Source organism: Pygocentrus nattereri, chromosome 22 (assembly GCF_015220715.1).
Source record: "Pygocentrus nattereri isolate fPygNat1 chromosome 22, fPygNat1.pri, whole genome shotgun sequence".
Lineage (NCBI taxonomy): Eukaryota > Metazoa > Chordata > Actinopteri > Characiformes > Serrasalmidae > Pygocentrus > Pygocentrus nattereri.
In genome coordinates, this window is record NC_051232.1 from 22056621 (window position 1) to 22081067 (window position 24447).

Sequence of the window (24447 nt, forward strand, 5' to 3'; positions counted from 1 at the left end):
CTGAATGCAAAACATTTAAAGACCTCTAGTTTAAGTAAAGCAGTCTGTTCCAGAACGTTCCACCGGAGTTCCAGTGCTGCTCTTTTACTAGAGTGCACTCTATGGAAACCTTCGTTCACAGGTTCTCTCTCTCATCTGCTTTTGTCTCTCAGTCTATTCTCTCTCTCTTCGTCTCTATTCTTCCCCACTTTCTTCCTTTTTGTCTGCATTCTTTCTCTCCTTTGCATGGTTTCTTCTCTCTCTGTTCTCTCTTCTTTTCTCTTCACTTGTTTTTGCTCTCTCCATCTCTGTACCATTCATCCGATGTTTTCTATTCCTTTTTCTATCTCGCCCTCTCTATTGTTTTTTCTCTCTCATATCTTTCGTCTTTCGCCCCTTTTCTGTTCATTTGCTTTCACTCCCTCCATCCTTCACTTGCTCTTTCACCTCGATGTTTGCCTCTATTTCTCTCTCTCCTTCTCTACCTTTTCTCTGCCCTTTTTTATTTCCTTTTGTCTCTATTTATTGTCTCTCTACCTCTCTCTCTCCACTCTCTAATGACCTCTCTCTAAGCCCATGGTTGAAATACTCCCTATTTTCCCAGCAGGCTGTAATAGCTCCACCTCCACTCACTGCTCACTACACCAATAGACTGTCTGTAATTTTCAGCAGCAGTCCATACAGAAAAGAAAGAAATTCAGCTCATCACATAACTATGAAAGTCCAGCTGGATCATGTGAAAATACCCTCAATTGCCACTTTATTAGGTCCACCTAGTTTGTGTCTACAGTCACTGCCCATTTAATCAGATCCATGTATCAACTAGGTGCACTTTATGGTTCTACAACTGCAGACTGTCGTCTGTTTTTAGTGTAATGTGTTCGCCTTCCATTACCTTGTTCAGGTATAGACAGTGTTTGGAAAACCCAGTAGAAGCGTCTCACAGCAGTACTGTTAACATTCTGTTAGCATAATGTGTCTAAGCAGTCAATACCAGCTCTGGCTTCTAAATCAAGACATCATATAAAAGTCAGCAAGATCAGAGACATTGATCTGTACCAAATGTAACTTTACCAAAGTTATATTTGAGTCTTGATTATGTGTTATTGCTCACAATAACATATCCAGACGTCAATAATTACCTCATAAATACTGTATCAGCATGCACAAACTAACAGCATACAAATCACTAGAATAATTGAATTGGTCTGTGGACAGGGCAGCAACCTCCTGTCTTTGTCACCTGCAGTCGAACCCTATCGTGATCACAGAAGTAATAGCTACGCATCTATGTCTGATGGGATTAATCAGTGTTAGCTTCGTGTTAGCTTCAGTTATATGAGCCCTGCTAAAGTTCTGACATTCTGCTATTCTGTCATCCATTATATCTTAAAGCATAAGAGAAGTAGACATAAATAGACGGCATAAGTCAATCATCAATCAATGTCAATATTAATCGTGAACAATTCTCAATACTTGAAAATGAAGTACAGAATTCTCCCTTTAACTTACTGTCTATCTGCAATAAAATAATAAGGACAGGGAGAATAAAGTTTTTCCTGTTCTTGTTCTCTAAAGATTCCGACATACTTCTCTGTCATGTTTGTGGCACATTAAGGCAATAATATACTTCTTATGGTTAAGTTACTAAACACACATACTAAACACTGAATACCTAGGTTGCTGGTAGGCTAAACACTGAGATGTAACTATGGTACTGTGGAATAAACATCAGTATGGTGTGCACCTTTGTCAGCATCAGCTTTTATCATTTACAGTTTCACATGTGAGATATTAAGAATCAGTACATTAACATTTGACTGTTGTGCTACTTATATTCCTATTCAAGTGTTTTCCTGTTCAAAAGAGTATAAAACTGAATTTACAAACAAAAAAATCACATCAGCACTGAGAGATTACATTACTAACAGAAAAGGCAGACACAAAAATGTATGTATATATTTATGTAGTTTAGGTGATGGTAAAATAGTGGTTAATCTGAGAAATATGTTTTCGCCGAGGACTGTCTAGCTTTACAACACCAAGCATGTACCTTTCTACCAGGAATGGCTGACATTATAGGCAAAACCTTCTCAAAACATCATACAATAAAATCTCAGTGTGTTTCTAACCATTTTATGCAGTTATTAATGTAATGTGAGGGGGCTCTTAGAGGTGGATGTCTGGTTCCTATCACCAACACTGTGAACAATTCTGACTAGGTTTATCTAGAATGGAGCATCTCAGGCCAACATACTCTGAATGTTTTAAAATATATTGTAAGCATTTTATAATATGTTTCTCCTTTTGAAACAAAGACACAAATTGTAATACATTTTTGAACCACTAGAGCTTTGGATTTTTCTGCTTGTATCTCTGTTTTTGTTGTTTTTCAGTTTTTGACATAATTTGAAGGTACCCTTTACTTTGTATGTAAAAAGGTAAAGTAGTTTTTTTTCCTTTTCCTGTAAAGTTACCATTTTGGAGATATGAGGTTTTCCTCCGACAACAGTGATGCGTTTGTTTGCCATTGGGATCTACTGAGAAACACTAATCTGTCAAGACACTGCAGCTGATCAGGATCAGTGTTATAGATCAACAGCACAGGCGCTAATCCTGATCACAACCCCCCCCCCATCCCCGCCTACCCCCCACACCCCCACCCAAACCCACCACGTACGCTGAACGCTGATGTTCTGGCCTTCAGCAGGATGTTTTCTGCCAAGTCACTGCAGCAGAATTGGAAATCGAAGGCATTTCCGTGGCGTTAATTGCTCGGACGTCACACTGAGGAGCACACATGACAGAACACAGGACCGCTGTGGGGTCAGTGGAGTAGAAGTGCTGACGGAACCCAAACCGGAGAACACTCCACTATGGTGCTACACTCGGACACACGCATGTTTATGGAGCACTTAGGTCCCATTTTCAACAGCAACACCCCACTGACCAACACACTTTATCAGCACTATAGCGCCTACTGACACAGTAGAGACAGACAGAGAGAGAACCGATAGAATGGGAAAAAGAGAGAAAAGAGCGAGGGAGGGGGAGGAAAACTTAAGGAGAAAAACGATGAAGTGATGGAGAGACAAATGGAGAACAATAAAGGGAGCGAGAAAAAAAACCAACAAAAAAAGAGATATAAAGGAAATGGAGAGACGGTGAGAGAAAAGAGACAGATGGAGGTGAAGAAAGAGAGACAGAGAAAGTGACAGGAGACAGGAAGAGAGTGAAAGTGAGACAGATAGAGAGTCAAGAAAGAAAGAGACACAGGTACAGAGGGAATAGAAAGATGGAGAAACAATAGAAGAGAGAAAAAGAGAGACAGAGGGAGACAGAGAAAGAAAGCAGAGATGAAGAAAAAGAAGAAGAAAGTCATGGAAACAGGTAGGGGAAAACACTGTGAGACACTGCGAGAGAGAGATAGAGAGAGAGAGAGAGAGAGGTAGAGAGATAGTCACTGAGATACAGAAGAAAACAAACAGCACACTGTTTACTGTCTCTACCAGTCACTTAATCATGTACCTTCTCTGCATCTATCCCCCCTCTTTCATCCCTCTAAATCACTCTTTTTGTCTCATTTGTTTCTTCCACTCATTATTTTTCACTCCCTTTCTTTCCATCTGTATCTTCTCCTGTTTCACTTTATCTCCCTCTCTATTTCTTTTTTTTACACCATCACTCCTTCTCTGTCGCTCTGTGTCATTCCTTATCGCTCCTTCTCGTTCTCTCCTACTCCCTTTTTCTCCACCTCTCTCTCTCTGAATAGAAGTAAATTCCTCCTATTGCTGAGTGTTTAGTTTTGCACCCCCTAGTGGGGCAACCCCAAAAAACAGAAAGAAAAAATACAGAAAAGTGCTCTGATGCTTTAGAGGAATTATTAGGCCTTATTATTATTATTATTATTATTATTATTATTATTATTATTATTAATCCAGCCAGTCAGTTTTTTATAGCACAGTTCATCAGTCCTAAACAAGCCAACACCAGAAAGGCAGCAGAGTGCTACTAAAATAGTACCGCTGTATGTGTGTCCGTACTGAGCGTGAGAAAATAACAGCACCAGCAGCGAAGACCTCACACACACACACACACACTGAACTGCACACACTTTTAAGCTGAGTTTAAAACTGCCACACACAAATATTCTCTATAAAATACCCAAACAGCAGCATGAAAACCTCTCAGGATAGAAATTACCTCAAATCACAGAAATTAGAGAGCAGAAGGGAGAGAGAGAGAGAGAGAGAGAGAGAGAGAGAGAGAGAGAGAGAGAGAGAGAGAAATTAGCAGGACAGATTCTGAAAAGAAAATTGTAGACATGTAAACATGAAGAAAGGGATACAAAATGATGTGTGTGTGTGTGTGTATATATATATATATATATATATATATATATATATATATATATATGCATGTCAGCATGTGTATATATACACATATACAGAAAGAGAAAGAGAGGCAGGGGGAAGGATATATAGTATGACAGATGGAGGTATAGACCAATGGGTACAGAAAGGGGGGCAGACACACAACGAAGAAAGACTAATAGAAAAAATAGAAGGGTTATAGAGGGACATGTAAAGAAAAAAGATCGTAGAAACGGATAGTGGGAACAGAGAGAAAGAATAACAGACAGATGTATAGACATGCACAGAAACATATAGACAAAAACAGAAGTTCAGACAGATGGATAGAGAAAGAAGGGGACAGAGAGGTGTATTTAGATAGAGAAGAAGGAATGAAAAAAGAACAGACGTTGAAAGGGAAGCCGGATGGAGAAAGAGAAGTACAGAGGTATGTACCTATGTACACAGATATACAGAGGAAAAGAGTGTAGACAAAAAAACGGAGGCAGATAGGAGGGCAAACAGAGGAGTATAAGAATAGAGAAAAAGGTTGACAGAAAAGGAGAGGACAGATAGAGGGATGGAGCGAGAGAGAGTTTTTCTCGTTCGTTCCTATTAAAGCAGTGAAAGTTTGTTTTCCTGTCTTACCTCCACATCGCTGCTGTAGAGGGGTCTTCAGGAACACAGACTTCAGAAAGAGTGTGCCCGGTGTGTCCGCGCGCGCTGCTCCGGGGTTTTACATCCACACAGCGCGAGACAAGAGCGAGAACATCCACGCGATTCCCCCAAGCAACTGAATCTCTCTCTTTCTCTCCCTCCCGCTTTATCTGTGTCTGCTCTCCACCGTGGCGACAGTTGTTCGTGTTTATTTCTTGTTTTTCATGCACGCGTAAAGCTCGAGCGCGGGGTCCAGGACCCGCGAGCGCAGCGCGAGGAACATCGGGCTTTCTCTCCCTCCGTCTCTCCTCAACGCGCACGCGTGCGTGTGTGTGAGAGAGAAAGTGTGTGTGAGAGAGGGAATGTGTGCGCGCGCGCGTGTACGTGCGTTTCGTTCCCGAGCGCCTTATGTCTTCATTTCACCGCGCGCGCGGAGCAAGCGAGGAAGAGAGTGTGCGCAACTGAGAGAGAGAGAGAGAGAGAGAGAGAGAGAGAGAGAGAGAGAGCAGCTGCGCAAGCCGAGCCGAACCACGGGGAGACACGCGCGCGCGCGCGCACGCGCTCTAGCTCCACTTCACCTCTCCCTCTCTCTCTCTCTCTCTCTCTCTCTCTCTCTCTCTCTCTCTCACACACACACTCTCTCTCTCCCTCGCTCACACAGGGGAGGGCGGAGGAGAGTGACGTCACTCAAGAGAGAGCGAGAAAGATCGCGTGAAAGAGGGAAATAACTGCAAGAAAAGTAACATGAAGGGGAAAGAAAGACAAACAGTGAAAAACTGGTAAAACATCAGAGAGAGAGGTATAAAGGGAGCCACAGCGAGTGAGATGGGGAACAGAGGGAGAAAGAATAAAAACGCGGAGAACAGAGAGACTAAAGAGCGAGAGTGAGAAGAGAGAGCGAAAGAGCGAGGAAGGAAAAGCGTAAAGGGGGTTTAAAGTACAGTTAAAGTTTGAGGGAAGTTCAGAGAGTGAATTTAGAGAGAGCAGTAGTGCCATCTATGGTGGCTGTAGATTCTGTCTTCTATTTATTCTGTTCCTTAGTTTATTGTTTTTCTGTCATCCTAGTGTATTTATTTGTTTTTGGTGTACATATGAAAGACATCTGGAAATAAAATGGCAAATATAAAAAAGACGTATTTAGAAACTAAATTCATCATAAAATCTGTCATTTGGGATCATTTTGGAACAACTCTGATTGTACAAATTCTACAAGTGTGACTGGATGAACTATTACACAGTAGTGGAATATAAACAATACAGACAATACACGAAACTATTTATTTATCTATATCGCTGCTGTAGGAACAAAACATAAAAGGAGAACTTTACAGCAGAAGAGAAAAAACACACTACTTTTAATGTAAGTCAGTGGAACCAGACTTTTTTCCAAGTCATTTTGGGCTGTTTCTTTTACCCCATTCATCATGAAATTTACACACAATATAAAGAGCAGCAGGCACTTTCAAATTTTTCCAACAAGTCCACAAAACTGGAGATACAAGCGTTTTTCTGCCAGCAGTTAAAATCTTGTTTATTTATGGGTGTTTTGAGTTTTGATGGATTGAATGTTATTGTAATTGATTATAGCTGATTTCCCCATTTCCACAACTGCTAACAGATGCTTCTTGGAGTAGGAGTGGGAGTCCAGCCATTTCTAAGCATTTCTGCACAATTAAATGGTTGAAAAAAGAAAAAAAATATTCAGAGGGATTTTGTCTAAAATGCTCCATTCTAGAGAAACTTACAGAGTCAGAATTATTCACAGTGGTGGTGATAGGAACCAGATGTCCACCTCTAGAAGCTCCCTCACAGAAAGCTATTATATAAACACTGCCTGATGCAAGATACACTTTTCCATTAGAGAAGGTTTTGTCCTTGAATGTATTTTTATAAAATCTGTTTATGGCAGAGAAGTGCATGCATGGTGCAAATTAGTCCCCAAAGAAAACTTTCCTTTTCTAGATTTTTCACGATTTCTCCATCACCAGCATCACATGAAAAACTCAAAGATACATGCTGGCACTTTGCATGCTGGCACTTTGCATTCTGGTAGGCAGGATTCTCTTGGCGCCCACCACACTCAGATTCATTCTTCAGAATTCCAGACAATGGAACGTGATTCATCGGTCTAGAGAACAGCAGTCTCCTGAGTACAGCGTCAGTGTGCTTTACACCACTCCAGCCAACACTTGGCTTTGCGCACAGTGATCTTAGGCTTGTTTGCTGCTGCTCGGCCATGGAAACCCACTTAAATAAGCTGACACACAGTTCTTGTGCTGATATTGCTTTCAGAGGAAGTTCAGAACAGGATTTTTACATACTTCAGCACTTGGCACCCCTGCTCTGTGAATTTGTGATATACCACTTTATGGCCTAGCTGTTTTTGCTCCTACATGCTCTGATTCACAATAATACCAGTTATACTTCACCACAGGGCAGCAATTTGACAAACTGACTTGTAGCAGAGGTGGCATCCTATGAAAGTGCCATGTTTGAAGTCCATGTGCTCTTCGGTATGACCCATTCTGCTGTGTTTGTCTATAGAGATTACATGGCTATGTGCTTGATTTTATACCTTGATTTTAGCAAAAACACCAAATCTCAATAATAAGGAAGGGTGTCCACATATAGTACTGCGTGAAAGTTTTAGGCATCTAAGCAAGTTTTAAACAATTGACCTCAGTAGTGTGTTTATCACAATATACATTAGAATAAAGTCATATTCATAATTCAAATAAACAGAAAAACAATAAAAAGTAACAAGAATTTCTTGGGTCCATACTTTTCCTTGATACCTTTACAGCCACCACAGAGACGTGTTAATATCATCAGTTACATCATGAGCAAAATTTACTGCAGCACTGATTGGTCAAACCAGGAGTTGATTTTTAACTACATATAATACTGGGCTTCCTCGAGGAGAGGTTTGAAAATGGTTAAACAAACACACTAACATCCATAAAATCACTATTACATATATATATATATATATATATATATATATATATATATATATATATATATATATATATATATATATAATGTATATGTATAATTATATACATATATAATATATATGTATATGTATATCTCAGTAAATATTCTTTTCTGAGCAAATAATCACAAACTACACAAATAAATAGATTTTGAAAATATGTCTTGGGTGCTTTCGCACAGTACCGTAGTTTTGGCAACACATATGGGATAGCCATGCTATACACTATGCCTGTGGACACTGCGTGTCATGGTGCACTCAGTGTACAGTGTACTTTACATTGCAGGCTTTATGAGGACTGGCTGACTTTTGATCAGTGTTTTCTGGATGTTGTTTTAAATTAATCGCTCCTAATCACAACACAATCAGCACTGATTTCTCTCCTTAAGCCATTAAAGCTCTTAATTACAGCAGCAGTGTGACAGATGGTTGAGTGAATCATGGTTAAACAGTACGGTGGAGTTGACAAGAAAGTGAACTAAATATAAACCACATATCTACTTATAACAGTCCTATTAAATGGTGGGGATGAGATAACACAGATTCAGTCAAATTCCATCTAGTTAATTGTACATATGTATGTTATTCTGTGTATGTATCTGTATTTGTGCGTACTTCATGTAAAGGTGCCACAAAGGGTTCTTTGAGTATTGCTACAGAAAAAAAAGTTTGGTTCCCTAAAGAACCATGGCTGAAAAAGAGATTCATGAATGTAAACAACATTTTAAAGGCAAAGATGCATACCTGTTTAAGGCCTCTTCCAAGAAACTTAACATTATGTAGTAATTATTTAAAGTTTAAATGGGTTTTTAAAAAGTTTCTTAGAGAAACAGCAGCTTCTTTGATTTGTCTGTTTCCTTTTCTCAGTAAGAGCTTCTAGACAGCCACACATCCTTTTTTGACTCATAGTGTTGAGTGTCTTCTCACAGTGGAAGGATGGACAGAAACTCCTGTGGATGTTTTCCGATCTGATCAAGAGTGGAGTTTCATTTTCTACTCTCTTTCAGAGATGACAGCTTTGGCTCAATCCCATTTCACCCTTCGCCTCTACCACTTAGCCCTTACATTTTGCGTGTTCACATCTAGGAGTAGGGTGTCCCGATTTTTGTTGCGATAGAAGGCAAAATGTTAGGGTTAAATGGTCCTCCAAAAGGAGGTTTTCCAAGGCACACTGAAAACATAGTGAGAAGAAAAAGAAAAAATAGCAATATGGCTGCGCAAGCAACCAAAGAAACCCACAAATGTGAGGATAACCACTGTGTTATCTTAGTTTTATGGTCCTTTTATCCATAACAAGCATAAAAACCGCTAGTAGTATGTTGATGTCTTGGTAGCTAGCTAGTTAAATTTGCTGCTTCACCTTAAATGGTGCAGCAGTTACATTCTGGCATCTCAGGCATTAGAACTGATGCTCCATTTAAGGTGGTATGGTAAAATTCCAACAAGAAGTTGGCGAATAGCTGACTGCAGCTTCATATCACTGAGGAATTAGGGGTGGGCAATAATAAATAATCGCCATATCCTCCCTCTTTGAAAGTATATGATTCCGTGAATTGAACTGAAGCCCAACAGTGAGATTGCTGAACTTTACCCTCCACTGCTGTCAGTGCAGACTGGCATGGTCACCCACAGAGCAGCACTAGTAGCCTGTTAATGAAGTTATCATAACTTATATTTCGCAGGGGAAATTTCCTCTACCCCTTGTAACAGGGGCAAGGTGACGCTCAAAAACAAGGAGTAGGGGTAAAATTAAGAAGTGGGATTGGGCCTTTAAGTTGTGCTTATCTGATGGGGACAGTTTGTTGCATAGTTGTTAAGGGACCTCTGGGTCTCTCACTTGTTTTCTTTGACTTCTTCCTTATTCAGGTGTATTATCTTATACCTGATCTCACCACAAATATCTCCTGAAAAATGAATAGCTTGTACTTAAAGAAAGATGGTCTCTGACTTTTACACAGGACTATATATGTTTGATCTGGGTGCTCTATATTACACAGCACTGTAAAACAGGCGTCTGCAGGTGAAACCCTAAACTCTAAACACACTCTCTCTCCAAGATCTATCTGCCAAGAAAAGCCTGAGGGTCAATAAACATTAGCTTCAGACATCCACATGTCCCCTCACCTCACTCTCTGAATTACTGCTCTGACTGATTAACTCCACATTAGATAGTATTACAGAAGGAGAACACCACACTGTTTCTTAACAATAAACAACAGAGCAAGAGATTTACAGCCAATAACATAATTAAAAGTTTTAAAAAGCCCCCCAAGGCAGACTGCTGTGGGAAACTAGACAAAGAGTTAAAGAGATCTGATTGGTCACTGCAATTTGAAGACAATTATGTTATCATGTTGCATGTTTATGATAAGGAAAATCAATTAAAAGACAATAATAAATCATTTGGATTTGGTGCAGTTAATATTGTTTAACTTTTTAGAAATGTCAACAGGAAAATATTTAATCATTTCAAATATGATGCCCTAAAGAAAAGCATCATTGATATAAATGAGGAGAAAAAAAGCTGTGAAAAAAATCTGTTTTTCATCACCTTGACTGTACCTTTAAGATGCAATGATTACATGTGTTAAAGTAATCTATCACGTAATCACTAGACAATAAATCCAAATGTTTGTAAAGGGCCTTGCGAAGCATAAGACTCTCAAATGCTGTTCAGTTTGGGACTGTAATGACACGTTTAAAGCTATGTATGTTTGAAAAAAAAAAGATCTAATAATGTACTACTGTGTTTGCTATTTTTAGCTTATATCTTTTTTTGTTAGAATAAATAATTAAATAAAAAAACACATGTTAAACAACACTGGGGTTTATCTTTCCTCTCTCTAAATGATGCAAAAAAGAAAGCTATTTGAGCTGTAAAAGCACCCCTTTGTGTGAAATCTGAAATGTGCACAAAATAAATTATCTGTACATTTCAGAAAATAAAAATTAAACCTAGAAATTTTCGCTATAGGGCCAAATACTTGTGTCTTCATTTTTGTTGTTTATTGTTTCTATACATATTTTGTAAACACCAGCTGCCTTTTACATTGTATTAAATTTCACAATGAATGAATGACTCAAAAAGGAGAGGCAATTGACCAGTTCCCTGGCATTAGCAGTGAGTGCAATTGAACTGGAGGCTGATTGGATTTACAGTGCTGTTCTGCACTAACCTTGTGTCTCAGCGTTTCTGGCAGCAGTCGTGACTGATCCAGCAGAGCCGCTTGATGAACAACAGCACACACATTCATCAACTTCAACACACACACACACAGACCACTTTCACCACACTGTAGTCTTCTTCATCATCACACCAAACAGCAAGGTGGATCCGTAGGTGAGTCTGAATTTAAAGTGATGTTTCAGCCAAACGATTAATTTATACTTTTCTCCTTTAAGCCCAAATGTAGTCAGTCAGACTAGACGTGTTTGATGACTAATGTTTTTCTTATTTAGTTTTACACTGGAGCCACAAGGCTAATGTAGCTAACAAGTAATGTAAGCTAATATCTCACTAATTAGCATCAGGCAGTCTAACGTACAACAAGTGTTATACAAAACTGGAACCAACATTTCCAGAGATATTTTTATGTATGTTTAATGCAAAATGGTTGAATATTCTAAAAAAATTCCAACGTGTATCCTTACAAAGAGCAATAAATTAATTGAGACCAATAGGGGAAATGCTGACTAATGCTGACATTCGATAATTTTATGTACATATCTGGTGACAACAGTGCAGATGCTTAATAAACATTAAAAAAATGCAGATATTAGACTACATCTATTTCATCTGGAGAAATATAACAGATACAAAAGCATTTAAATGAATAAAAAAGCAGATATTTTAGCACAATAACCCTGCATCACTAAACATTCTGCTGCTTCGTAGAACAATAAACGCATCACTGAATATGGCATCGAAATCAAATATATACATCTGTTTGATGTTGATATTTTTTATAAAATTACCTGCCTGTACAGATAAGATTCAGATCATGGTGCATCCCTAACAAAATGTATTTGTTTATTATTTAATTTAATGGAAGTTCGAAAGTAATCTACAGGTTTGCAGCTTTATATGACACAGCAACATCACTTTATCACTTTCTGGCAGTAAAAAACAGTACAATATGTTAATATTTTGAATACTTATTAAAATTAGGACATATAGTATTGTAAAATCATTGGAAGTCATGAAAATCGTGTTTAAGAAGAGTATAAGACATTAGAATAAATACAAATAACCATAAAGATTAAGGGACCTTTATTAGTCCCACAATGGGGAGATTTCACCTCTGCAATTAACCCATCTGCGCAGTGAAACACCACATACACACTAGTGAATGCACACAAACACTAAGGGGCAGTGAGCACACTTGCCCAGAGCGGTGAGAAGCCCTATCCACAGCACTCAGGGAGCAGTTCGGGGTTAGGTGCCTTGCTCAAGAGCACTTCTGTCACGTACTGTCGGATTGAATAAGGCTACATTCCAGTCACAGGACTGGTTCCTTGACCTTCAGCCAATGACCCAGTAAAGACAGTAAAACATAACATGAATAGGTTGTTATGAAGTGAAGTTATGAATAATTTAGTGGATTATTACAAAGTAATTGCAAGTTTGGTTCCTGCCTTCTCACTATACTCCAGCCACCACATGAATTTGTTCAGTTATCAGGAGCATTTTATTTACTGTAATGAAGTACTGATTTGATAAACTACATTTTGAATGCTAAGTGTACATGTTAGTGTTCTGCCAAGATTTCTGAGATGGCCTAAAACTTGCACAATACTCTACAATTTAATATTAGTGTTTAGCATGCAGGTGGGATGTAAGGCTCTGGAGTACTGATGTCCACAGTGAAATGGTCAATGCTCGTCTCCTCCTCTACTAGACTAATAGCTTCCGTAATGAGGTTCAGTTTGACTGCATGATTCAATCAAACAGCTAAAGCTCTACTTCTGCAACCACGCAGGCAGGCTGTTTATCAGCACTGAGGCCTGGAGTCCAGTCAGTTAGTCTCAGCGGAGCTTCAGTTTCAATATCTATACTTCCGTTAATAAGTTGGGGAAAGGTGTAAAAATCAGACACATCATCCAGTTCAGTAGTTGGTGTGCTATCCTTGGCAGCACAGACCACATAAAACATGACATGAAAAGGAACCACCAAATGGAACATCAAGCCAAATCAAGACTGTATTGGGCAAAATATCTATAGCATGATAGATACTTTGCCAAATGGAAAATGGTTGGCTATAAATGTTTATTTAATAGAATCATCATATGTTTTGTATTTGAACTCTGCAAATATAGTAGTAATGCTGTCATTTTACTGGTTGGAAATCTTGAAATGCAAAATTGTTTGCAATCACATTTTTGTTCTTGGTAGTATCTAGGCAGATACAGCTATGTGGGCTTTGGCATAAACATAATGAGAAGGTGACAGAAGGTAGCCAATCATGTTTTGATTCATTGTGGGTGGATGTAGATGTCACACTAGATGTGTCAAAATATGTACTAAACAAAAGTTTGTTAACGTTGGTTAGCTTCAAAAATGTCTGTGTTTAATCCAGAAAGACCAAAATAGCCAATTCGTATTGAATAAACAATCTTATTTCCCCAATGCACCCCAACAGCCTGGATCAAACCATCATCATATGGACGTTCACCTCAGCATTATGGAATGGATGCCACACTTCCAAACAACACTTATGGTAAATCTATAGTATCACAGAAAGAAATATGAGGGAGAAGACCCTACATCTCATTCCACTCTGTGGTAATGCCATTAATCAACGTTAATTCCAAACGATGGTGCATAAACTTACGAAAAGCAATATACACTGAATTTGAGTAGTCTTGTCAAATCGAGCTCCATTTAGCCTTGTCTTCAGGTCGCAAAACAAAAAAAGGCCTTCTCCATTTCTTGCTGTTTTCCACTACTCGATTTGTTATTATATCACACACACACACACACACACACACACACACACACACACACACACACACACACACACACACACACACACACACACACATCTTCTAAGCCGTTCTTCACACACACACACACACATCTTCTAAGTTCTGAATTATTACTTATTACTTGGGTCAGGATCCCCACAGGACTACTGTGAGGCTGTATTTGGGTGGTGTGTGCTGGCATGAGGGGATCAGACACAGCATTGCTGCTGGAGTTTTTTACACCCTGTGTCCACTCACCATCCACTCTATTAGACACTCCTATCTTTTTGGTATATTTTGCTATTCAATTTCAAATGTTAAGGATGTTTTTTGTTTGTTGTTTTTATCAAACCCAAAACATTGACTGTACCCTTATTGTTAACTTTTCTTTCAATTTTAAAGTAAACTTTGAATCTCAGGGTTAATGCCTGTTAGTAATGTTATTAAGGTAATGATGGGCAGAAGTAACAAACAAAACAAATGTAATATTTTGTGCTAGCAAGATTCTGGCTACATTGTTTCCAGCGATGGCTCTGTGATGAAAACCCAAACATGCAGATCATGACCTTGGATCAGAATAAGAATGTGATGAGCATTCCTGGTTTTGCAGAGCTTAGATATAATCAGTATTGCTTGGGTAAAGCAACCGTTGTAAGAAATTAATTTCCCACGGAATTTCGCTCTCACCTGGATCCATATCTCCCTAAGAGGATGAGAGAAGTCTAACGTGTCGATAATCAGAAAGCAAGAACGAACAGTGCCTTCTTCTTTTTGTGGATAAAACACGCTTGGACACGTACGGAGGGGCTTCCAAACCAGCAGCCTCGCAGGCATGGAAATAAAACACCCCAATACTGACAGAAATACACCAGTCAGATCCGGATGTGCCAGATCAAATGTCCGCTTTCACAATATGGGTCATTTTCTGCTCAATAGCACTCTGTATACGGGCCTGATTTTGGCAATATGCCATAACGAAGACGTCAAGTTTTGAAGACTTAATGAACGGTGGGTTACACAAGCGTTGGTGTTTAAGTGTCATATAAAATTTTGATTTGTTACCCCATCTAGAGTTGTATAAGAAAAGTATTTGGGTCAATCAAGTGTACTAAAAAAATGTGACAGCAGGCCAAGCTATACTGATTTATTAAATAAAGAGTGAAATAACTTGTTCTCCTCATAATAATTATTCATCCATGAAAAACAAACAAGCCGATGCTGATTTCCCATGGCAAATGGGAGACAAAAAAGCTATTGTTTGGGATGGGACAGTTTGTACTGATGAAGCAGGAAAAGCTTCGCCTCAATCAGCGAGATTAATCAAATCAATCAGAACAATGCTAAATCAACAGATCGTATCTGTTGTAGAAGCAGAGAAACATAATAATCAGCTACCAGTGCTAATGAGCACACTATCTTTAGCAACCTAGCTCAAATTTACTACTATATTTGTATACAGCATCTCAAACACAGCAAAAATTCATTTTAGCTCAATGCTAATACTGAACTGACCCTAATTATAAAATGCCCTTCAGAACTTTGCACATGGCACATTAGTGGAGTTCAGAATCTTTTAAAATGAACCCAGACTTGAATAAACATGCTAAGGGTGTTGCCCTCCTGAAGCTAAGACGCTAGCTATGCTAATCTGCAATGTTGTTACATGACAACACTTCCCTGTGTAACCATAAAAGAAAGACAGGGATGACAAATGGGCAAATTATAGAGGGCTTATTATAGTGGCTGGCACAAGCTCAGCTAGCTGTACTATCTCTATATCCTACAACATAAAGGTCCCTGTTATAGAGCTGATGTGTTCTTAGCACTAATCATGCTAACACATTGGTTATGCAACTCAGCTGGCATTGCCACACTGAAGTTAGATTTAAATGTACCCTGCCTGCTATCAATCTCCTCTTATCAAGACCATCCCAATCAATTCATGCTGTGCCTTTCTAACTACTATGTTCTTGAGCAAAATGAAATAAAAAGAAGAAAAAGAAGGACCAACAAGGTTGGTGTGTCTTATAGAGTGGACAGTGTGTGGACACAGTGTTTAACACTCCACCAGTAACACACCACCACCACATCAGTGTTACTGCAGTGCTGAGAATGATCCACAACTCAAATAATACCTGCTCTGTGGGGGTCCTGACCATTGAGAAACAGGGTAAAAGGGGATTAACAAAGGATGCAGAGAAACAGATGGACTACAGTCTGTAATTCTAGAAATACAAACTGTACATGGAGCTGATAAAATGGACAATGAGTGTATTTTCCAATATATTTCAGAATATGTAATATTTTCAATATATTACTTTTGAGCATGGGGATATATACACATTGTGATTTATGGTATTTTGATGGCATGACATCAGAACAAAGCCATGAAATCACTAAGGATGCTGGTTCTTGGGTGGCTGGGTGTTAAAAGGCTGTTTTTTATGCAAAAAACACTCATGTCCACTCATTCATCCAGTGATGGTTGCTGTGGTGACAGCATCTGGTGTCATGGACACAGGGAGTGGCATGTGGAACAGGAAGATATTGCCAAGCTGGCAGGAAGCAGCCTGTGGTCGATGTCATGTAGTGAGAGATTGCTTGTAGGGGTCCAAGCACTGAACAGATTGAAAAAAAGGGATGAAAATGGATGAATGGTAACTTGGCTGCAAAGAAAACAACAACAAAAAAAATTGAGGAGAAAAGAACTGCCTTAAAATCAAACCACCATTAGGTCTCCAAACCTGAGCTTTACTGGACTAAAACAACTTGGAGATGCAGTGGCTATGTTTTCAGAAACACTACCTTATACTTCCACTTGCATCTTGACAAAAGATTCTTGAATAATTTTTAAAACTGCTTCAGGGTTCTGGATTCAAAACTCCAAATGCACTTTTGTCTTTTGTGAGTGCATGAAATCATAATGTACACTTCATACTGGCCTCTTTATTAGAAACACCACCCTTATATATTCACTCACTAGCTGCTTCATCAGAAACCCCTACCTTGTACTTTAACTTACTGGTTACTTCATCTGAAATACCTACCTAGTACTTCCACTCACTGCCCACTTCATCAGAAACCCCAACCTTGTATTTCTACTCACTGGCCACTTTATTAGAAACACCTCCCTTTTATGTCCACTTTATCAGAAACACCTGATAAAAAAGTGCATTATATCATTCATATATATATATATATATCACTGCAAAGTTTAGTTTGGTGCATCACTCAAAAATACTCAGCCAAGATCAGCTCTGCAGTCAGAAACCATTAATGAATGTCTGTAAACTGCACATTAACAGATCAGCCACAGTCTCTAACTGTACACCTGCAAAGTAGCTACAAGAGGGGCCAGAAAGTGAACGCTAGCATTGTACAGTCACATGTTTTATTCTATGATGGTGAAGACTGTAGAAAAGGTAAAATGCATTAATGTACTACAGATATAAAATGCTGTTACAATGCAGATGACATGAGAATTAACCATTTTTTCTCTTTTTTCCTGAGAAGTGTTTGCTCTACTCTTTTCCACCTGTTTACAGCAGAACACTCGTCACCCACTGAGAAATGGCCTCCAATACCAAAGCTAATTGATAAAGGGCTACAAAAGAAAATGTCAACAGTGGACGCTCACCCACACCCACACACTTCTCTCTCTCTCTCTCTCTCTCTCTCTCCTTTTCCACTCTCATTCTTTCTCTTTTCTCTCTGTCTCTCATCCTCTGTCTTTCACTCTCTTTTCACCCTCTCTTTTTAGCCCCAACTATTTTTTTCTTCTCTCTCTTTTCTCACTCTTCACTCTTTTCTATAACTCATCCTCTTTCACTCTCATTTCTCTCTCTATCTATCTCTCTTCTCTTGCTCTCTCTGTAGATCAGCATATCCACAGCCTTTCATGAACAGTGAAGTGTAAAATGGATGGAGCGAGAGACACAATGCTGCTGATCAATCCGCCACGGAGCAGAGAACTGTGGGTAAACGTGTGTGTGTGTGTGTGTGTGTGTGTGTGTGTGTGTGTGTGTGTGTGTGTGTGTGTGTGTGCGTGTGGTGAGAGGCTCATTGTCACGCTGTAGAAATGCCTCAAACCGGCTCTGTCTAAACTTTTAATCTAAACTATCAGAGATAAACAGCATAAAGCACAAACACACAACATTACAACCTGAACTTCTACTCAACAGCTGAAAGACCTTTATTATTTCTACATGCTAGAAAAAACTCTTATACACAGCAATTTTCAAACTACAGAAGCCACCAGACCATATATATATACCACCAAAATTGACCCATCAGACAAGCAGCACTTAAATGTTTGAAAGAAAGGAGAAGATGAAGCTCCACTCTGGATTAAGATCTGAAAACATCCACAGGTGTTTCTGTCCACTGTGAGAAAGTCTGAAAGGATGTGTAGCTGACAAGAAGCTCTTACTGAGAAAAGGAAACAGACACATCGAACAAAGAAGTCTCTGACTTTTACACAGTACTCTACATGGTAAAGAATGGACATGCTAAACATGAAAAAATATATATGGGTCCAAAGATTTGTAGACAAATTGCTTTTGAAATCAAGGGTGTTAACAGAGAGTTTATTCCTCCTTTGCCACAGTAACAGCCTCTTCTCTTCAGAGAAGGCTTCACACTAAAAGTTGGAACACTGCTGTGAGGATTTGACTGCATTGAACCACAAAAGCATTGGAGGTCAGGTGCTGAAAAAAGTGTATGAAATGAACGAAAAAAATAAAACAAAATACAGGGTAAAAAGAAGGAAGGATGAGAGAAAAGCAGTTACAAGAAGAGAAAGAGCAAAAGAGACAAAGTGGGAGAGAGTGACAGAGAGATGTAGAGAACATAATGTGACGAATATGAAGATGTCTAGCTGGTCTGATTATTTTGATCAGGATTTGATGTTATTGCATAAGAGTTATGGTTAAAACAGAGAGAGATAGAGAGAGAGAGAGAGAGAGAGAGAGAGACATGGTAGTGTAGCAGAGTCTGATGTTACAGATCATAAAGAGTTATGTAAGAATTGCATTGACACAGGCAGTCTGGAACATGAACTCAGGATCAGACTGTCTCTATGCAGTTACAGGTTGGGGCACCAGATAGAAAGCATTATGTCTCTTCTGCATTGTTACCAACACTGGAAAGAGAAAATAATAAACACATAAAAGAAAACAAAACATGATTGCTGAAAAGGCTCAGATGCCCCTCTTAGATGAAGGTTTTTTCTTCTGCTATTTCCTGCTATTTCCACTTGTGTGCATGTCCCTCAACTGATATAAGCTTTTATTTCATTGAATGTTATTTACTATTTTGAATTGTCTCTGCATTTCAATTGCACAAAATAAAGAAAACACACATAAATAATTCAGTGTGGGTTGTTACATTACTGCTAAAGTTGTTTTTAATTGAAAAAGAGTAAATATACAAAAGTGATATAAAAAAACTGTGATCTTTTCTGCTTAATAAATAAAGAAGTAAACAAACTAAGAAAACTAAAGACCAATCTAGACAAAGCAGAGAGGCTGAACAGTATAGGAAGCCAGGCCCAACACAAAAACACTCCACTGACCAAGAGGACAGATATACATACATACTGACTCAATGTTTTACCACACAAGTGGCAACATACACCTAGTAAGTCAATAGGTCAAAGGTCACGAATATCTTCAAGGTATCAGTACTTCATATAATGCCTGGATCCTGACCCCTACAGTGACTGCTCAAAACTACAGGGCTTCCCACCATCAGCGCATCAGTACAACAACAAAACAGTAAAAAAACAGCAACAGCAGTAGCACATAACTTATTATGGTGACAAAATCCTGTTTAAATTTGGGTATTAGTACAACTAAATCCTATATTGGTCAATTAACGTATTGAATAATTATTCTATGGCCTCCTGCTGAGACTAAAGCAGCAGGCACTGCTGCACACATACACATGCACACACAACAGTTAGTTTTTATATCTTGTTTGAACACACGGTCATGTTGTACATATGTAAGCACCTGTTATAACAAATTGTCCCATATGCTTGATGTACATGCGAGAACAAACAATATCCTTATTTGTACAGCTCTGCATGAGTGCCAACCCACTCAGTTTCTCTTGTATAAAATATTTATCTTTGATGTTTATAATTTATAATATTTAATATTTATAATTTTTGAAAAACATGGGTGTTTAAACCTGAATTACATAAGAATTACATAAGAATTACATAATACAATTTTGTTGTTAAACTTTGGCCAGTTAATATAAATAATTCTGCAGTGCCCAGATTTGTTTTTCACTTTCTAAACATGTGTTTTGTGTCTGTATCTTATCTGGATAAACTTAAGTTTTTAATGAAATGCATCCCCAGTGTAACTAGATGAGATGTAAGAGCCTTGTGTATCTTTTGCTCCCCTGTTTATCCCCTCGCCATATTAGTCAGTGCACTTAACTTTAAATTAATTAAATGTGGTCAAGATTCATCTCTGACCACCTCTGAACGTGGTTTGAGTCATCAACCAAAATCCGCTTACAATGTATGCTGGAGGACAATGTGTCCTGCTTATTCCTGGGCTTTCATGTGGTAAGGTGAAATCCAGAAATGCATGTTAATGCAAGGTGTAAATGGCCATCTGTTTCAGTAAACTTTACAGACTATGAAGTAATCTATCAGTGTGTGGGTAGTGGGGAGGGAGACTGATTCATGCTAAATCATTTTGCTGTGTGCACACTTTAAACAGATCAAACAAATCACTGTTCATGAATTAGAGTTTAGTAAACTACCATGTCTGGAGTAACTAGTAAGATCACCAGTAGAATATACCACGGCAAAGAAAACCAAAATGTGTTAAACTGTTGTTGTTGGTAAAGATTAATATTAGAAATGTTTTATATGGGTATCCGTGAATTTATACAATTCTATGGCAGTTACTTTCTGCAGAGGCTTGGTTTTATGTCTATGCTGCTCTGACACACCTGACTCAGTTTATGAAGGTCCTTAAAACTGTCCTGATATGTTGAATCAGTTAAACCACACAAAACATGCAGTTCTTGAGACTGAGACTGGACATCACTGATTTAACTACCAGTGTTAATTGTGTTGCACTGTTGATTTTGCTGCAAATCATGGCTTTCTACATGCTGGGTAGCAGCCTCAGTCAGCAATGAGGTTACTTCAGTGATTACCACCACTCCCCAAATACAAACCCACACAGGCACAGTCTCGTATTGCTGTTTTTGCAGGAAGCCGTCAGCTCCACTAATTGGACACAGTTAGATTGGAGTTACAGCTCTTATTGATTGGCTCTAATTACTGGTGTCAATATCATTTATGAGTACCAATCTGCTCTGAGCTGCTGGAGAAAGTAATTTAGTTTTACAGTTCTCAGTAAAAGCGCTGCACATTTTAGTGTTTTAGTGTTCAAACCCACCTGACTCAGTACAGTCTATAACATAAAAAAAAAAAGACAGTAAGCAATCTCTAATTGTTTGTGAAAATATTTTTGCATTGTTACTGATACATTATTGTTACTGATACAATAAATGATTTATGTAACTATTTTCTTACCAATTTTAACACATTTTCCTAGTTTGATCCCACAACTTATCTGTAGTAGTGCATGCTGAAGCCCAGCTGCAGCACGCTATGTGCTCTGAAAAAATATGCGATTGTAGCCCTCTTGTTCAAATACATAATTTAAGCGGCTTTTAAAGCAATACCTTCGGTACCTCCGCTGGACAGTTCTCATGGGAGGCCTATGTATAAATTAGCTAGCAGAAAATTAACAAAAGCAAGAGCAAAGTGCAAGAAAAACAGCCTTTTGACTTTGATGTTCCCACTTTTTAAAGCTCCTGTGCATTATAGTGGCCTAAGTACAGTCTGGTTAAAAAAACCTCTCTAGTCTTTCTCTGCAAAAAGAGTCTATCATCAGTCTGATGTTGTGCTAAAAGTGTTTTTCTGAAACAATTCCTGAATTACATTACTAATAGAACGGCCATGGATATCGGTTTGACTGTCTATTTGCACCAAGGCTAATAATTAAAATAATTATTAAAATAATGCTTTTCTTTCGGATAGACATAATCTTTCTCTGTGTATATATATATATATATATATATATATATATATATATATATATATATATTTCTTTCATTGGGATGTACCAGTAAATGTCTGGATGGCAAATTAAGATTCTTAGTTTTGCTAAGCATTATTAATCAATCCATAAGAGCCAGTGCTCATACTAGGCAACAGGGACTGTACAAAGAGAAAGATTATGTCTATCCGAAAGAAAAGCATTATTTTAATAATTATTTTCATTTATGTCAAAAGGAAAATTACATTAATGTTTCTGTTGCATGGTGGCAGCTTTTTATGTTATTATGCAGTGAAAATGTAGCTTTTCTACTGTTAAACAGCCAAATAGTCAAACAGACTGTCACAACACATGAGACAAAAGTTCATATGAACTGTATGAAATTAACTTGTATCAACCTGTATTTCTTAAACAAACAAATATAAATGTAACAGATAAATAAAGTCATTCTCATAACTCTGCAGAAAATTGTACATTATGTGGGTTGATGCATGGCTAGAGGCTAGGCTATACCATAACATGAATGCAGGGCACATTTGACGCTGCTGCTGTTGCCGTAAAAATGTATTGTTGCTTGGGTTCATCAGATGAGGTTCAACCATCTTCAGCACCTCACTCACTGACCTAGCTGCATTCACCATATTTGCAGCCTACAAATGCTTCATATAGCTTGTATGCCATAGTCTACATTCCACTGTAATTCCTTTATACTGCTACTTTAATAGTGTGTACTGGATTATAATTTGCCAATTCCTTCCAAATATTCTGTTAGGTGAATCAGATGAGGTTGAGTAGGCTACAGAATAACCGCTGCTAAAATAACATCCGACTCACTGGAATAGAGGGTAAAAATAGCTGCCTTACGGAAGCGACCTGCAGTTTAATGTTTTATGTTCTAATGATCTAATGGATTTACAGGGTAGACATCTTCAGACCTTTTTTAGCTTTGCAAAACCGACCTCTTAACAATCTCATACAAAAGTACACACTACTTTACAAAATGTTATAGAATAATAAATGTAGGGTTTAAATCTGTCAAAATAATCACAAATGGACCACCTCAGCCTTTCTGAAGTGATAGTTTACCGGTATCAAAAGGATCCAAATACTGTATGTGCCTGCATGTCTTTCACTCTCTGAGTGGTAGGATGCTGCAGTGGTGAGTAGATCATGCTAATTAAAGCTTTAAATCGGTCCTATTGCGAGGCCCAGGCTCGGGAGCTCGCAGCCACATGCTATTGATCCACACACTCACTCCTAAACAATCAGCCTGATTTGTGCACTATCAAATCTCAGAGCTTATAAATAAAAATCAATAGCAAACAAGCAGTACGGCCTTGTGCGCTCCAGGAGAGTGGTATTATAATCAGACAAATCCGCCATTGCACAACAGGCAGCGGGAATTTTTCACACAGACAGCAGCCAGTTCAGCTAACACTGCCACATGTTTCTGCTACATTGTGCCTTAAGGCTGTTACAACCTAGACGTAAAGTGAATAAATTACATGAACATGTAAATTATTCATAAGCTTTGTTTTTTTTGCATCCAAACTATACATGCTGGCTGCCATTTATCAACTTTTTTGGACTGTCACAGTGTCTTTGCATAGAAACAAAAGGACAAAACAAAACAAATAGGCAAAAAGTCTTCAACTGCAAAAAGATAGCCTTCCATGCTTCCATGTTGGGGTAGTTATTAAAAAATTTAAAAAAGAAAAATTTATTATAAATGGAAAAAACATCTATTACAAATCCATTACAAATTCTCAAAAGAAATGCTCAAAAATTAATATGTTAAAGTTAAAGAATGTTATCTGTTTCTCTCTGATCATTTTGTAGGTGTGGAAACTCCTAAAGCTGCTGTTATTTGACCTTAGCCAACCTGAGAGGAATGACTTTCACTCTAGCAACACTGGTAACAGCTCTCTTGTAGAGTATATAATTAGTTATTTAGTGGTTGCATTTCTCCATCATTCCCTGCTGTCCAATACACCCACCACAACAGAACTGGCTCCAAACAAACATCTGCATGCTACTGTACACTGTTAGAAATAAAGGTTCTGTCCAGGTACATTTCTCGCTTGTCAAGGTGCAAACAATGTAAATGTGCCCTAAAAGGTACAACAGAGGTTTTATTCAATTGTGCATCCTAAAGAAGTTTTTTTTCCAGGTGAAAAGTATGTGTTTGTATCTTTTCATAGCCTAATGTTTTAAATCAGAACAACAACAACAACAACAACAATAATAATAATAATAATGATGATGATGATGATGATGATGATGATAATAATAATAATAATAATAAGCCTGGAGATGAGACATGGTGTGTGTAGTCAATAAAACTTAGACAATATAATTTTATTTTTTTATTTTTATTTTTTTGACTGTAACGGTAACACTGTAACCC

At 38.2% G+C, this 24447-nt stretch overlaps 1 protein-coding gene across 50 annotated transcripts in view; it reads right to left on the reverse strand.

Annotated features, from left to right (window-relative positions):
• Window positions 1-24447, reverse strand: part of LOC108427456 (protein tyrosine phosphatase receptor type D) — a 713922-nt gene that overhangs the window by 269032 nt on the left and 420443 nt on the right. The window contains exon 1 of one of the 50 annotated variants that reach the window (XM_017697622.2): window positions 4980-5432. The exons of the other annotated variants lie outside the window; for them this stretch is intronic. The gene's annotated coding sequence lies outside the window, so the exon portion shown is untranslated. Of the gene's footprint in view, window positions 1-4979; window positions 5433-24447 lie in introns of those variants that run through there. 50 annotated transcript variants of the gene reach the window in all.